The 12,627-nt window shown below is 39.5% G+C and overlaps 1 protein-coding gene across 1 annotated transcript in view; it reads right to left on the bottom strand.

Moving 5' to 3' along the window:
- LOC126092475 (sister chromatid cohesion protein DCC1) overlaps window positions 1-12,627 on the bottom strand; it is a 119,824-nt gene that overhangs the window by 20,065 nt on the left and 87,132 nt on the right. The gene's annotated exons all lie outside the window — the stretch shown is intronic.

Genomic DNA, 12,627 nt, shown 5'->3' on the forward strand with positions numbered 1-12,627 from the left:
AAACTTGCTACTCACCACATACTGAGTCGTAGATAGGCACGACAAAAAGACTGTCACAAATAAAGCTTTCAGCCTGTAAGGTTACACACACACACACACACACACACACACACACACACACAATCTTTTGACGAAGGCCGAAAGCTGTGTTTGTGATTATCTTTTTGTTGTGCCTATCTGCGACTCAGCATCTCCATTATATGGTGAGTAGCAACTTGCATTTCCATAAAATTATTATAACAGTCTACATCGCACTCACTTTGTCATGAGTCTCTACCGTATCCATCTCATTTTCATCACAGCCACACTTACTTCTTGTACTCCAATCAGTTCCTTGGTCCATCTGTTGGCTCTTCTCTCTCCTAATAATTTCTGACATGCTGTGGGTGGAGACATTTAAAGAAATAGTGGAACATTACACTGTTATTGTTATTTTGTGATGCCAACTTTATGCTCACTATTTGTTCCCTTGAGTTCTCATTAGTCAGTTCTCACTTGCACCACACAACAAGATAACCTGAAATAGTATTAATACTGTAATTTTCAGTCTGTAGTTGACATTTCACCTCCACCTACTGAAGAATATGATGCTAAATACTTTTCTGTTCTTATTAATAATATGAAGTGAAACGTTTTTGGGTAAAAATTACTCTCCTTTCAGTAGATAATTTACAGATCATTCTACTATACCGATTTTTACTGATAAATAATATTTCCACATCGAAAGCACCTGGCATGTTTTGATTTTGGAACCTACTTTAGCTCCATATTTCACCATTAATAACCTCATTAACTACCAGTTAGTTCACTGTTATTTCTACTCGCTCTAAAGTGAAAAGTTCTAGTACCATTCCACTTGTCACATGGTGTTCCACACAGGTGGTACAAAAAATGATAAAGGTAAATATAAAAATCAGAAAAGCACTTATATAAAGTTTCTTTAAGTCTCATGTAGTTATTACACAAAAGGTCAATTACAAAAACCTTGAAAAACCGATAATACTGTGCCTTTCATGACAATTTAAAACTGCAGGTACCCGAGACATACGACCTCACTATCATGAATTCACACAGCAGAAACTAGCTGTATCAGAGTGTACGTATTCCATTTCACACTTGTTCACCTGTGTGTAGGTCATCCACACAATTCCTTCATAACTACTGCATTGACCAGGAACCAAAGAATGCTCTTGGGTGCCAATGGTGTACGGAACAGCTGTCCTTTATCACAGAAATAATCAATCTAGTAGAGATTAAGAAAAGCCTCTAGCATAATCCAAAATTTATCATGGCTTTCCCAATTTGGGCACTAAAAACTAATCCCTTTTTTCCTCTACAGTGGAGTGGTTGTTCAGCGAAGCTGGTACAAGCTCCACGCTATAGTAGCAATCTTTCACCTCCAAACTGGCCTGTTCAAAACACCTTGTATCTCAGAATAATATGGCTACAAAGTTAAAATTTGGTTCAGCTTCATTAATGTCTTACTATGGTGCCAAAACTTCCAGATTCTAGGTAAATTTAAAGGGACTGCCAATTTACAATGTTTTCTAGTTTAACTGCAAAAAATTTACATTTTTCTTAACACTTTTGAAAATAAGGATACCTTAAAGTGACCTGTAGGACAATGTTTTTTGTACACTTAATGACACATTATATCATACACTTTCACGTTCGTAGCTGCTGTATCCAGCACACTTCAAAATTATGAAAAAGTTGAATTACTCAGAAATTACTAACTGGTTTGAGCTAGAACTAAGGATTCTTTACTTTTAAATTAACCTGGGCATAATGAGACAGATTTTTACATATGTAATAAAACACTTGATTTTTGTGATGGGCTATTGTGGTCACTACCCAACACTGCTGAGTAACATTTTGTGCAGCCTGCTACGTGCAGTAAGAGGAAATCCCATATCCTCTGTGCTTCCCTCCATTGCTTGCTGAGCAATCCTCAGACTTTTAATTAATGACTCTCACATTATACGCCCATGTCTCAGTACCATATGTCAATACTGGTAAGACACGCCAATTGTTAATATTTCTTTTCAGATATATCAGAAGCTTAGTTTTTAAAACTCTGGCTACTTTACCAATCACACTTTACAACATATTTACTTTTTTATTTCTTTACATGTCCATGAAATCATCGTCTTTTCTAACTCCCCTAAATTCAAAATCCATCAATTGGCTCTGTGACTTCACTGTTAAACTGTGCTATTATCTGTTTGATACACTGGTTTTATAGAAGTTTGCCCTACAATAATAAATTTTCAGATCTTTCAAGTTGCTCAATTGAGTTCTCCCATTTTGTCATTGACATTTATCTGCTTTAGAGGCCAACAAAACAAGTCATCCACAAAATTAAGGTAGGGTAGTTCAGATATGTTGCATTACTATGTATATCTGCTTCATTTTTCCAGTTTGAGGACTTGCAAGTTTCCTTAACATCTCATTACAACAGATTTCGCAATATGGAATCATCTTGTGTTAAACCTCAACATTATATGCTTGACAAATACCATTCGTTATGCAATAAAATCTACAAAAGCAATGGTGACATTCAATTTACACTCAGCTTCTTCACACAAAATTTTATGTGCATTCTGTTTGGCAGTCATACAATTAACAGCTACAACTTAACACATGACCAATTGACATTTTCCATTGCAACACAATGGATTTTCCCTAACTAACTCTTTCATAACACTCTCTTCTGAGTAAATTTAAAAGGGTGTGAACTAATGTTAAAGGACAGATTAATATATTTATAAATAGTCTTCCCTGTGGTGTCAAGCATATGTACACTCTTAAAACCAAAATACGTCACCAAACTATATGCCTTCTTTGAAAACTACTTGGATCAGATAGGAACCCCACTCACGATGGGAAAATGAGGGTGGTTTGAAAAGTTCTCTGAGCAGAATAGAAAAAAAGTACTTACATCAATGAAACTTTTTTTATTTTTCAATGTAGCCTCCTAGTGGATTAATGCACTTGGTCCAACAATGTTCGAATGCCGTGGTTCTGTCTTGAAAATGAGTTTCCTCCAAGTCTGCAAAATAGTTGTTGACTCCGGCTATCAATTCTTCGTTTGAAGTGAATCTTCATCCACCAAGAAAAATTTTCAGTTTTGGGAGGAGATGGAAGTCTGATGGAGCCATATCAGGTGAATAAGGCAGGTGTGGCAACTATTCATACCTTAGTTCGTGTAATTTCGCCATGGCGATGGCACGTGTGTGGGTGTGCATTGTCATGATGGAACATGACTTTCTTCCTTGCTAAACCTGGCCTTTTCTCGCGTATCTTTTGTTGCAATTCGTCACGGAGGTTAGCATAGTATTATACAGTAATTTTTTGCCTAGTGTGGAGATAATCTATAAACAGAATCCCCCTCACATCCCAGAACACTGATGCTGTGACCTTTCCCACCAAAGGAAGTGTCTGTGCTTTCTTTGGTGGTGGAGAATCAGCATGTTCCCTCCGCTTTGACTGTTGTTTTGTCACTGGGGTGTAGTAGTGCACCCAAGTTTCATCTGTGGTCACAAACTGGAGCAAAAAATCTTGTTCATTTCTCCTAAAATGGGCCAAACATTGTTCCGATATGTCCATTCTCACGCGGTTTTGACCAAGCATCAAGAGTCATGACACCCGTCTGCAGATATTTTTTTCTTTTCTCTTCAGTTAAAATGTGATACACCCTTTCAGATGACAGCTGGCAAGCATGAGCAATTTCGTGCACTTTCAATTGGCGATCCTGCATGACCATTTTGTGCACTTTTGCAATGATTTCTGGAGCAGTGACACATCTTGGCCGATCACTGCACGGATCATCACCTAAGCTCTCCAGACGAAATTTAAATTCATTTGTCCACTTGGCAAAAGTTGAATATGAAGGAGCAGAGTCCCCCAGTGTATTCTGGAAATCAGCATGAATGTCCTTTGCTTTCATATCTTTCTTTACGAAGTACTTAATCACTGCTCAAATCTCTATTTTTTCCATCTTTGCAAATCATTATGTGGGAACAGCAACAGAGCCATATCACCACCACAGCTCTCTTCCAAGAGCACCGATGTGGCACATGTTTACAGGCAACAGTCCAATGAATATCACGTGAACAACTCGTTGCGCTAGCGCTGACCTCTCGTGACGATTCCGAGAACTTTTCAAACCAGCCTCGTATATTGGATCTAATGGCAACAAATAGATGTGACCTCTTTGAGGACACAATAAAACTGGTATCAGTGATGATAACATGGTTGTGGCAATAATGATTATCAAATTACAAACAACAACTGAAACAAGCAGAAAGATATACATGTTCAGTTAACTAGATCAAAAATCAGTAATGTCATGTCTCTATGAGGAACTTGAAACTTTCAGCACAGGCCAGGTGCATGTAGAGGAACTCTGGCTCAAGTTTAAAAGAATAGTTGAACACGCACTGGATAGACATGTACCGAATAGAACAGTTCATAATGGGAGGGAACCTCCACAGTATACAGTCACTGTAAAGAAACTTCTAATGAAACAGAGATTACTGCATAATAGATGTAAAGCAAAGTGTATAGCTATAGATAGAGATATGCTAAATGAAACACGTTTGAATGTCAAGAGAGTAATGCGTGATGCCTTCAATGACTACCCGAGATGAAAATTGACAGATGACATTTTCACAAATTCCAAAGAAATTCTGGTCATATGTACAGGCTGTCAGTGGCACGTAAGTTAGGCTGTCAGTGGCACTAAAGTTAGTCTCCAGTTCCTAGTGAATGAGACAGGAACTGAAATTGAGGGTACCAAAACAAAAGCTGAAATGCTTAACACTGTTTTCAAATGTTCCTTTACAAAGGACAACACAGGGGAACTGCCCCAACTTAATCCTCTTAACATAGAAAAGACGAGTGAAATGAGTATTAGTGCAGTGGTGCTGAGAAACAGCTGAGATTTTTAAAACTGAACAAAACTCCAAGCCCCATTGGAATCTGTCAGATTCTATACTGAATTTGAGGATGAGTTAGCCCCTCTTCTCACTATAATCTGTCTTAAATTCAGCAAACAAAAAACCATGCCCAGTTCTTGGAAAAACGCACAGGTCACATTTGTCTACACCAAGGGTAGTATAAGTGATCCACAAAACAACTGTCCAATATCCTTGACATTGATTTGTTGTAGAATCTTAGAATATACATGAGCTCAAACATAATGAGGTATCTTGAACAGAATGACCCTCTCAATGCTGACCAACATGGTTTTTGAAAAGATCAATCATGTGAAACCCAACTCACACTTTTCTCACATGACATACAGAAAGCTTTGGATCAAGGCAGTTAGGTAGATGCAGTGTTTTTTGATTTCCGAAAAGTATTTGACTCAGTACCACACCTATGTTTATTGTCAAAAGTACGATCATATGGAGTATCAAATGAAACTTGTGACTGGATTTAGGAGTTTTTGGTAAGGAGGACACAGTATGTTGTCTTGGATGGAGGGTCATGATCAGATGTAGAGGTAACTTTGGTGTGCCCCAGGGAAGTGTGTTGGGGCCCTTGCTGTCCATGTTGTATATTAATGACCTTGCTGACAATATTGATAATAAAATCAGGCTTTTTGAAGATGATGCAGTTATCTATAATGAAGTACTATCTGAGAGAAGCTGCATAAATATTCAATCAGATCTTGATAAGATTTCATCTTAGTGCAGGGATTGGTAACTTGCTCTAAATGTTTAGAAATGTAAAACTGTGAACTCCACAAAATGAAAAAAATGTAGTATGCTATGACTATAATATCTGTGAGTCATTGTTGGAATTGACCAACTCATCCAAATACCTGGGTGTAACACTCTGTAGGGATATGAAATGAAATGATCACTTAAGTTCAGTCGTGGGTAGAGCAGGTGGTAGACTTTGGTTTATTGGTAGAATACTGGGGAAGTGCAGTCAGTCTACAAAAGAGATTGCTTACAAAGCACTAGTGAGACCCATCCTAGAATATTGCTAAAGTATGTGGGACCCATACCAGATAAGACTAACAGGGGATATTGAACATATACAGAGATGGGCAGCACAAATGGTCACAGGTTTGTTTAATCCATTGGAGAGTGTCACAGAGATACTGAAGGAACTGAAATGGCAGACTCTTTAAGACAGATGTAATATCATGAGAAAGCCTATTAACAAAGTTTCAAGAACCAGCTTTAAATGATATACTACAACCCCCTACACATTGTTCACACAGGGGTCGTGAGGATAAGATTAGAATAATTATTACTGCACACACAGAGGAATTCAATCAATCATTCTTCCTACACTCCACACATGAATGGATCAGCAAGAAACCCTAATAACTGGTACAATGGGACATACCCTCAGCCATGCATCTCATGGTGGTTTGCAGAGAGCAGATGAAGATAAGAAAAAAAAATCTTATGGGATTCAAAAGCATTGGAGAAGATAGCGAAGTTAATTACACAAGGAATGTTTTCAAACAGCTCTGGTCCTTTGGGTCATGCTGTAGAAGATGTTCAGCAACTGTCTACTATGTGTTCTCCAGGTGAACAGTTCTTCTAAGCCTATTATGCAGTCAGTCAGTTTAGTGGTGGTCATGTTGTTGTTGTTGTTGTTGTTGTTGTTGTGGTCTTCAGTCCTGAGATTGGTTTGATGCAGCTCTCCATGCCACTCTATCTTGTGCACGCTTCTTCATCTCCCAGTACCTACTGCAGCCTACATCCTTCTGAATCTGCTTAGTGCATTTCATCTCCTGGTCTCCCTCTACGATTTTTACCCTCCACGCTGCCCTCCAATATTAACTTGGTGATCCCTTGATGTCTCAGAACATGTCCCTTCTACTAGTCAAGTTGTGCCACAAATTTCTGTTCTCCCACTTCTATTCAATACCTCCTCATTCCCCCCCCCCCTCCCCCCCATGAACCATGGACCTCGCCGTTGGTGGGGAGGCTTGCGTGTCTCAGCGATACAAATAGCCATACCATAGGTGCAACCACAACGGAGGGGTATCTGTTGAGAGGCCAGACAAACATGTGGTTCCTGAAGAGGGGCAGCAGCCTTTTCAGTAGTTGCAGGGGCAAGAGGCTGGATGACTGACTGATCTGGCCTTGTAACACTAACCAAAATGGCCTTGCTGTTCTGGTACTGCGAACAGCTGAAAGCAAGGGGAAACCACAGCCGTAATTTTTCCCGAGGGCATGCAGCTTTACTGTATGGTTAAATGATGATGGCGTCCTCTTGGGTAAAATATTCCAGAGGTAAAATAGTCCCCCATTCGGATCTCCGGGCAGGGACTACTCAAGAGGATGTCATTATCAGGAAAAAGGAAACTGGCGTTCTACGGATCGGAGCGTGGAATGTCAGATCCCTTAATTGGGCAGGTAGGTTAGAAAATTTAAAAAGGGAAATGGATAGGTTAAAGTTAGATGTAGTGGGAATTAGTGAAGTTCGGTGGCAGGAGGAAAAAGACTTCTGGTCAGGTGACTACAGGGTTATAAACACAAAATCAAATAGGGGTACTGCAGGAGTAGGTTTAATAATGAATAGGAAAATAGGAATGTGGGTAAGCTACTACAAACAGCTTAGTGAACGCATTATTGTGGCCAAGATAGATAAAAAGCCCACATCTACGACAGTAGTACAAGATTATATGCCGACTAGCTCTGCAGATGACGAAGAAATTGAAGAAATATATGAGGAAATAAAAGAAATTATTCAGATAGTGAAGGGAGGCGAAAATTTAATAGCCATGGGTGACTGGAATTCGTCAGTAGGAAAAGGGAGAGAAGGAAACGTAGTAGGTGAATGTGGATTGGTGCAAAGAAATGAAAGAGGAAGCCGCCTGGTAGAATTTTGCACAGAGCATAACTTAATCACAGTTAACACTTGGTTCAAGAATCAAGAAAGAAGGTTGTATACATGGCAGAAGCCTGGAGATACTGGAAGGTTTCAGATAGATTATATAATGGTAAGACAGAGATTTAGGAACCAGGTTTCAAATTGTAAGACATTTCCAGGGGCAGATGTGGACTCTGACCACAATCTGTTGGTTATGAACTGTAGATTAAAACTGAAAAAACTACAAAAAGGTGGTAATTTAAGGAGATGGGACCATGATAAACTGACTAAACCAGAGGTTGTACAGAGTTTCAGGGAGAGCATAAGGGAACAATTGAAAAGAATGGATGAAAGAAATACAGTAGAAGAAGAATGGGTAGCTTTGAGGGATGAAATAGTGACGGCAGCAGAGGATAAAGTAGGTAAAAAGACGAGTGTTACTAGAAATCCTTGGGTAACAGAAGAAATATTGAACTTAACTGATGAAAGGGGAAAATATAAAACTGCAGTAAATGAAGCAGGCAAAAAGGAATACAAACATCTCAAAAATGAGATCGACAGGAAGTGCAAAATGGCTAAGCAGGGATGGCTAGAGGACAAATGTAAGGATGTAGAGGCTTATCTCACTAGGGGTAAGGTAGATACTGCCTACAGGAAAATTAAAGAGGCCTTTGGAGATAAGAGAACCACTTGTATGAACATCAAGAGCTCAGATGGAAACCCAGTTCTAAGTAAAGAAGGGAAAGCAGAAGGGTGGAAGGAGTATATAGAGGGTCTCTACAAGGGCGGTGTACTTGAGGACAATGTTTTGGAAATGGAAGAGGATGTAGATGAAGATGAAATGGGAGATATGATAGTGTGTGAAGAGTTTGAGAGAGCACTGAAAGACCTGAGTCGAAACAAGGCCCCGGGAGTAGACAACATTCCATTAGAACTACTGACAGCCTTGGGAGAGCCAGTCCTGACAAAACTCTACCATCTGGTGAGCAAGATATATGAGACAGGTGAAATTCTCTCCGACTTCAAGAAGAATATAATAATTCCAATCCCAAAGAAAGCAGGTGTTGACAGATGTGAAAATTACCGAACTATCAGTTTAATAAGCCACAGCTGCAAAATACTAACGCGAATTCTTTACAGACGGATGGAAAAACTAGTAGAAGCCGACCTCGGAGAAGATCAGTTTGGATTCCGCAGAAATATCGGAACACGTGAGGCAATACTGACCCTACAACTTATCTTAGAAACTAGATTAAGGAAAGGCAAACCTACGTTCCTAGCATTTGTACACTTAGAGAAAGCTTTTGACAATGTTGACTGGAATACTCTCTTTCAAATTCTGAAGGTAGCAGGGGTAAAATACAGGGAGCGAAAAGCTATTTACAATTTGTACAGAAACCAGATGGCAGTTATAAGAGTCGAGGGACATGAATGGGAAGCAGTGGTTGGGAAGGGAGTGAGACAGGGTTGTAGCCTCTCCCCGATGTTATTCAATCTCTATATTGAGCAAGCAGTGAAGGAATCAAAAGAAAAATTCGGAGTAGGTATTAAAATCCATGGAGAAGAAATAAAAACTTTGAGGTTCGCCGATGACATTGTTATTCTGTCAGAGACAGCAAAGGACTTGGAAGAGCAGCTGAACGGAATGCACAATGTCTTGAAAGGAGGGTATAAGATGAACATTAACAAAAGCAAAACGAGGATAATTGAATGTAGTCAAATTAAGTCGGGTGATGCTGAGGGAATTAGATTAGGAAATGAGACACTTAAAGTAGTGGAGCAAAATAACTGATGATGATCGAAGTAGAGAGGATATAAATTGTAGACTGGCAATAGCAAGGAAAGCATTTCTGAATAAGAGAAATTTGTTAACATCGATTATAGATTTAAGTGTCAGGAAGTCGTTTCTGAAAGTATTTGTATGGAGTGTAGCCATGTATGGAAGTGAAACATGGACGATAAATAGTTTGGACAAGAAGAGAATAGAAGCTTTCGAAATGTGGTGCTACAGAAGAATGCTGAAGATTAAACGGGTAGATCACATAACTAATGAGGAGGTATTGAATAGAATTGGGGAGAAGAGGAGTTGGTGGCACAACTTGACAAGAAGAAGGGACCGGTTGGTAGGACATGTTCTGAGGCATCCAGGGATCACCAGTTGGGTATTGGAGGGCAGCATGGAGGGTAAAAATCGTAGAGGGAGACCAAGAGATGAATACACCAAACAGATACAGAAGGATGTAAGTTGCAGTAGGTACTGGGAGATAAAGAAGCTTGCACAGGGTAGAGTAGCATGGAGAGCTGCATCAAACCAGTCTCAGGACTGAAGACCACAACAACAACCTCCTCATTAGTTATGTGATCTACCCATCTAATCTTCAGCATTCTTCTGTAGCACCACATTTTGAAAGCTTCTATTCTCTTTTTGTCCAAACTATTTATCGTCCATGTTTCACTTCCATACATGGCTACACTCCATACAAATACTTTCAGAAATGACTTCCTGATACTTAAATCTATACTCGATGTTAACAAATTCCTCTTCTACAGAAACGCTTCCCTTGCCATTGCCAGTCTACATTTTATATCGTCTCTACTTCGACCATCATCAGTTACTTTGCTCCCCAAATAGCAAAACCCTTTTACTACTTTAAGTGTCTCATTTCCTAATCTATTTCCTCGGCATCACCCGACTTAATTCGACTACATTCCATTATCCTCGTTTTGCTTTTTTTGATGTTCATCTTATATCCTCATTTCAAGACACTATCCATTCCGTTCAACCACTCTTCCAAGTCCTTTGCCGTCTCTGATAGAAATACAATGTCATCGGCAAACCTCAAAGTTTTTATTTCTTCTCCATGGATTTTAATACCTACTCCGAATTTTTCTTTTGTTTCCTTTACTGCTTGATCAATATACAGATTGAATAACATCGGGGAGAGGCTACAACCCTGTCTCACTCCCTTCCCAACCACTGCTTCCCTTTCATGTCCCTCGACTCTTATAACTGCCATCTGGTTTCTGTACAAATTGTAAATAGCCTTTCACTCCCTGTATTTTACCCCTGCCACCTTCAGAAATTGAAAAAGAGTAGTCCAGTCAACATTGTCAAAAGCTTTCTCTAAGTCTACAAATGCTAGAAACGTAGGTTTGTCTCTCCTTAATCTATCTTCTAAGGTAAGTCGGCTCCCCCATGAACCATGACCTTGCCGTTGGTGGGAGGCTTGCATGCCTCAGCGATAAAAATGGCCGTACAGTAGGTGCAACCACAACGGAGGGGTATCTGTTGAGAGGCCAGACAAACATGTGGTTCCTGAAGAGAGGCAGCAGCCTTTTCAGTAGTTGCAGAGGCAACAATCTGGATGACTGACTGATCTGGCCTTGTAACACTAACCAAAACATCCTTGCTGTGCTGGTACTGCGAACGGCTGAAAGCAAGGGGAAACTGCAGCCGTAATTTTTCCTGAGGGCATGCAGCTTTACTGTATGGTTAAATGATGATGGCGTCCTCTTGGGTAAAATATTCCAGAGGTAAAATAGTCCCCCATTTGGATCTCTGTGTGGGGACTACTCAAGAGGACGTCGTTATCAGGAGAAAGAAAACTGGCGTTCTACAGATCGGAGCGTGGAAGTCAGATCCCTTAATCGGGCAGATAGGTTAGAAAATTTAAAAAGGGAAATGGATAGGTTAAAGTTAGATGTAGTGGGAATTAGTGAAGTTCGGTGGCAGGAGAAACAAGATTTTTGGTCAGGTGAATACAGGGTTATAAATAAAAAATCAAATAGGGGTAATGCAGGAGTAGATTTAATAATGAATAAAAAAATAGTACAAACAGCATACTGAACGCTTTATTGTGGCCAAGATAGACACGAAGCCCATGCCTACTACAGTAGTACAAGTTTATATGCCAACTAGATCTGCAGATGATGAAGAAATTGATGAAATGAATGATGAGATAACAGAAATTATTCAGGTAGTGAAGGGAAACGAAAATTTAATAGTCATGGGTGACTGGAATATGAGAGTAGGAAAAGGGAGAGAAGGAAACATAGTAGATGAATATGGATTGGGGGCAAGAAATGAAAGAGGACGCCGTCTGGTAGAATTTTTCACAGAGCATAACTTAATCATAGATAACACTTGGTTCAAGAATCATAAAAGAAGGTTGTACACATGGAAGAATAGTGGTGACACTAGAAGGTATCAGATAGATTATATAATGGTAAGACAGAGATTTAGGAACCAGGTTTTCAATTGTAAGACATTTCCAGGGGCAGGTGTGGACTCTGACCACAATCTATTGGTTATGAACTGTAGATTAAAACTGAAGAAACTGCAAAAAGGTGAGAATTTAAGGATATGGGACTTGGATAAACTTAAAGAACGAGAGGTTGCAGTGAGTTTCAGGCAGAGAATAACGGAACAATTGACAGGAATGGGGGAAAGAAAAACAGTAAAAGAAGAATGGGTAGCTCTGAGGGATGAAGTAGTTAAGGCAGCAGAGGATCAAGTAGGTAAAAAGACGAGGGCTACTAGAAATCCTTGGGTAACAGAAGAAATATTGAATTTAATTGATGAAAGGAGAAAATATAAAAACGCAGTAAATGAAGCAGGCAAAAAGGAATACAAACGCCTCAAAATGAGATTGACAGGAAGTGCAAAATGGCTAAGCAGGGATGGCTAGACGACAAAGGTAACAATGTAGAGGCATATCTCTCTAGGGGTAAGATAGATACTGCCTACAGGAAAATTAAAGTTACATTTGGATAAAAGAGTAC

The sequence above is a fragment of the Schistocerca cancellata genome, chromosome 7 (genome assembly GCF_023864275.1).
Source record: "Schistocerca cancellata isolate TAMUIC-IGC-003103 chromosome 7, iqSchCanc2.1, whole genome shotgun sequence".
Classification (NCBI taxonomy): domain Eukaryota; kingdom Metazoa; phylum Arthropoda; class Insecta; order Orthoptera; family Acrididae; genus Schistocerca; species Schistocerca cancellata.